Here is a 5,241-nt window from a genome sequence, read left to right on the forward strand (position 1 = left end):
AAAAGAACACAAAAAACAGGAAGCCCAAGAAAGCTTGGGTGCCGCTTCCAGTCGGTGATGAGAGAAGAATTAGGCACGAACCAGTAAGCTGCAAGAGACTGGGAGCAGGGGACAACAGTCGAAAAGGATGGCTGCCAGGAGCAACTCCACAGTCTCACTTTTATTGGATAGAAAACAATAGCCAGTAGAAGGATTGAGGAAGGTCCAATGTTAATCCCGTCTTGCTGACTAGCAAGGAGGGTAAAGTTTATAGTTAAACAAGCACCTTGAAAGAACTCTTCTAACTAACAACGGGCACTTCTGGGAAGAGAAAGGCTCGATAACGGATAAGGGAGGCAGGCGGTTTTCATTCCACCCAGAGCTGACCTGGCGTTCCTGGGTGCTCCGCTTTCCTGAAGCAGGCGGCATTCCGCCTTGGGCCGGCCGGGCTTCCAGGCAGCGCAGCTTCTGTGTAGGGGCGGCATTCCTCCATGAGCAAGCGAGGTATCCCCTGCTGCCCAGCTTCTGTGAAGGGGCAGCGTTCCTCCCTGAGCAAGCTGGGCATCCCCAGCTACCCAGCTTCACAGTCATATATCATCCTTTTCCCCAAAGACCTGTTGCCAGTATATGTATTTCTAGAGGTCATATGTAAATGTGCTTGGTAACTAGTAAAATCCTCCAGGGGTTACAGTTTAAGTAACAAATTGTTCCGAGGGGCAGCAGCAGTAGGGAAGTTGGACTCTACTCATTCCAAGGTTCCAAACAAAAAATCTTGCCCAACAAATGACAAGACTAAAACTATGAAAGGCTCTATGGAGATACCAGATAAGGAACTGTATACAACTCTAGATAGGAGAACTAGGAATCAAGAAGGATAGATAGGTAACTTCAAAACAATGAAAATCCTAGAGCAGAAATATCCCAAGGAGAAAACCATCAGCCAAGAAACATGAAAAGATTCCTGAAATCCTCAGTGATCACAAAAGAGCAAAGGAAAACACAATGTGTTAGTGTTAACCCAAGGAGGCAGACCCCAAAGAGTGTTGCTTACTCCAATGGATTGAATCGTGAAAAACGGATTTAATCATGGAGTGGGGCACCTGGGTGGCTGCTTTCTGCTGGGGTCCTGATGCAGTGTCTTGGGCTCCAGACCTTCCTGGGGCTCTGTGCTCATCAGGAAGCCTGTTTCTCCCTCTCCCACTTCCATGGCTTCTACTCCTTCTCAAATTGGGCTCCCTCTCTCACTGTCTCTGTCTTTCTGTCCAATTCGTCAATCAGTCAAACAATTCCTTCAATTCAAGAAGTAAAAATCAAATGTTGACACATGGGGTCCTAAAGAACGACAAGAATATGGAAGGTTGTTTGATGATTTTTTTAAGATTTTCTTTCTTCCTTTGACAGACAGAGAGGAGAAGGAGGGAGAGAGACAGGCAGAGAGAGAGGGGTAAACAGGCTCCCTGCTAAGGAAAGAGCCAGATGCAGGGCAGGGTGTGCAGGCTGCTGCCTCACCAAGTCCAGCGTGAAGCCCTGCAGCAGCTCCAGCAGTCCCAAGCGGATCTCTCTGCAGGTCTTGCCTTCCCCTCCCCCGCTGGGGACACCTGGGCGCCGCCCTCACCTCCCCCCTGGACGACCTATGGTCCCGCCCCACCCCCACCCCCCACAACGAGCGCGCTCAGAGGGTCCTGGAGGCGCTCAAGGAGGCTTGCCCCAAGGCTCCCTGGGCTGCTCCCTGCTGCTCCCTGCCACGGCAGCACCAAGGACGGTGGGGGCGAAGGTGGCATCCAATGAGGGAGCCCGGCCCTGGGAGGGCGGGCAGCACCTTGGGCACCTCCCGCTCGCCCTGGGGCCTGTCACTTCTCTCCCCACCCCTCCCACTCTGAACCATCGTTCCCTTCTGTGAAGGGATTTCATACTTGGTTTTAGGGCAAGAGCACAATTGAGTGTGCTCAGAGACCCAGTGGACTCTGCCCTGAGCCCAGAGCTTGCCTCAGGGCTCAATCTCAAGAGCCTGAGATCACCACCTGAGCCAGAACCAAGAGTTGGGCACTTCACTGAGGGTGCCACCCAGGTGCCCCTCAGCTGTTGTGGACCAATTTCTGGAGAGGGGTGCCTGCGTGGCTCTGTTCAGCAACTGCCTTGGGCTCAGGTCATGACCCCGGTCTTGCAGGATCTCCTCCCTCCTCAGGCTCCCAGCTCCTTGGGGAGCTTCTCCCACTGACCTTCTCCTCTCTCATGCTCTCTCTCACTCATTCTCTCACAAAGAAAGAAAGAAAAGCTTTCCAAAAAATGTCTTTAGCCTTGTTTATGGGCTTCAATATGGTTGATCTCAATGAGTTTTCTCATCGGATGCAGACAATTTGAGGATAGCCATGTCTTTCTAAAAGGGTTCTTTTGTGTTCTGAAATGTCTTATTTCTCTATTCATTTATCAGGTGTCTTTCCATTGTCTCTTTTCAAGACCTTTTCCTAGGGTCTTGAGGATTGTTTGGGTAAGGTCTAGTCCTTTTCATCCTTTTTCTTTCCACAAAATCTATAATAGCCTCTCCATCCTTCTAAGTAGAGTTTATTTTTCACTTACCTATTGAAGTCTTTTCTTTCAATAGAATTTGAGTCGTTCACTCTGAAGGTCATTGTTGAAATGTTGAATTTGAAGTCTACTACCTCGCTAGGCATATTTTCTTTTTCCTGTCTATTCCTTCTTCCCTTTCCCTTTAGAACTGCCTTCCTTTCGATGACCTGAGTCCTTTGGAGGCTAACCTCTGCCTTCTTTGATTGGCTGTCACAGGGGCAGTCAGAGATTAGTAGGTATTTCTGACCCTTTTTACAATTGTTCTCCCCTTCTCTAGGAAAGCTCTAGAGTCAGCTTTCTCCGACGGATCATTTCATCCCGCTCCTAACTCCTGCTCCTTACCGGGTCTCTATTGAATATTGTCACTTAGCCAGAAGAACACTTCCCTCTGGCTGGTTGGAACTCCAATGACCTCTAGCCTTCTAGGAGTCTTGGCAACCATCTCGTTCCATTGCCTTGACTCTTTGTCAGTACCTGGAGCATTTTCTAAGACACACACTGCTTCCTATGGACCAAGGACTCAAGAGGACTCCAGTGTGTATTTTCAAGAGCTTGTCTTCTACTTGAATTCAATCTCTCTGGAACCCATGGCCTTTTCATCACTCCAGCCTTCCTGAATTCCAATCTCTCCTTTCCTCACACCAGGGAGACCCCCATCTTTTCCTTGGAATCTCCTCCCTACCCTCACCATCCAGAATTCCTCCAGGTGAAAAGCCGAGTGAATCCTGTGGCTCAGTTTATTTTTTTTATTTTTTTTGCTTGTTTTTCTTTTCACAGGGTTCACAAATGTGTGTTCATTTTCAATGTTTTAAAGAATTAGATAGATAGATAGATAGATAGATATAGACATATCTATATCTATATAGATAGATACTTTTTTTCTTTTCAATTCCCCATGGGCTTCTGGTTGGTTACTTTTCATCTCACAGGGTTTGTATTAGTTTTCTAAGGGTGCTATTACAAGATACCACAAGCCTAGAGACTGAAACAACAAAGTGGACAGAATTTGAGTCATTCACTCTGAAGGTCATTGCTGAAATATTAAATTTGAAGTCTACTACCTCGCTAGGCATATTTTCTTTTTCCTGTCTATTCCTTCTTCCCTTTCCCTTTTGAACTGCCTTCCTTTTTATAACCTGAGTCCTTTGGAGGCTACTTTCTTCCTTCTTTTATTGGCTGTCACATGGGCAGTGAGAGATTAGTAGGTAATTCTGACCCTTTTTACAACTAACTCAGGCTCCTTACCGGGTCTCTACAGAATATTCTGACTTAGCCAGAGAAATTCTTCCCTCTGGCTGGTTGTTACTCCAATGACCTCTAGCCTTGTAGGAGTTTTGGCAACCATCTGGTTCCATTGCCTTGACTCTTTGTTAGTACCTGAAGTATTTTCTTAGACACACACTGCTTCCTATGGAGCAAGGACTGAAGAGGACACCAGTGTGTATTTCCAAGAGTTTGATTTCTTTTTTTTTCCCAATTTATTTATTTTCAGAAAAACAGTATCCATTATTTTTTCACCACACCCAGTGCTCCATGCAAGCCGTGCCCTCTAAAATACCCACCACCTGGTACCCCAACCTCCCACCCCCCCGCCACTTCAAACCCCTCAGACTGTTTTTCAGAGTCCATAGTCTCTCATGGTTCACCTCCCCTTCCAATTTACCCAAATTCCCTACTCCTCTCTAACGCCCCTTGTCCTCCATGCTATTGGTTATGCTCCACAAATGAGTGAAACCATATGATAATTGACTCTCTCTGCTTGACTGATTTCACTCAGCATAATCTCTTCCAGTCCCGTCCATGTTGCTACAAAAGTTGGATATTAGTCCTTTCTGGTGGAGGCATAAAACTCCATAGTGTATATGGACCACATCTTCCTTATCCATTCATCCGTTGAAGGGCATCTTCGTTCTTTCCATAGTTTGGCAACTGTGGCCATTGCTGCTATAAACATTGGGGTACAGATGGCCCTTCTTTTCACGACATCTGTATCTTTGGGGTAAATACCCAGGAGTGCAATTGCAGGGTCATAGGGAAGCTCTATTTTTAATTTCATGAGGAATCTCCACACTGTTCTCCAAAGAGGCTGCACCAACTTGCATTTCCACCAACAGTGTAAGAGGGTTCCCCTTTCTCCACATCCTCTCCAACACATGTTTTTTCCTGTTTTGTTAATTTTGGCCATTCAAACTGGAGTAAGGTGATATCTCAATGTGGTTTTAATTTGAATCTCCCTGAGGGCTAATGATGATGAGCATTTTTTCATGTGTCTGATAGCCATTTGTATTTCTTGATTGGAGAAGTGTCTGTTAATATCTTCTGCCCATTTTTTGATGTGTTTGTTTCGTGTGGGTTGAGTTTGAGTAGTTCATTATAGATCCTGGATATCAACCTTTTGTCTGTACTGTCATTTGCAAATATCTTCTCCCATTCCGTGGGTTGCCTCTTTGTTTTATTTTGACTGTTTCCTTTGCTGTGCAGAAGCTTTTGATTTTGATGAAGTCCCAGAAGTTTATTTTCGCTTTTGTTTCCTTTGCCTTTGGAGACGTATCTTGAAAGAAGTTGCTGTGGCTGATATCGAAGAGATTACTGTCTATGTTCTCCTCTAAGATTATGATAGATTCCTGTCTCACGTTGAGGTCTTTTATCCATTTTGAGTTGGTCTTTGTGTACGGTGTAAGAGAATGGTCGAGT

This window comes from Neovison vison, chromosome 11 (assembly GCF_020171115.1).
Source record: "Neovison vison isolate M4711 chromosome 11, ASM_NN_V1, whole genome shotgun sequence".
Taxonomy (NCBI): domain Eukaryota; kingdom Metazoa; phylum Chordata; class Mammalia; order Carnivora; family Mustelidae; genus Neogale; species Neogale vison.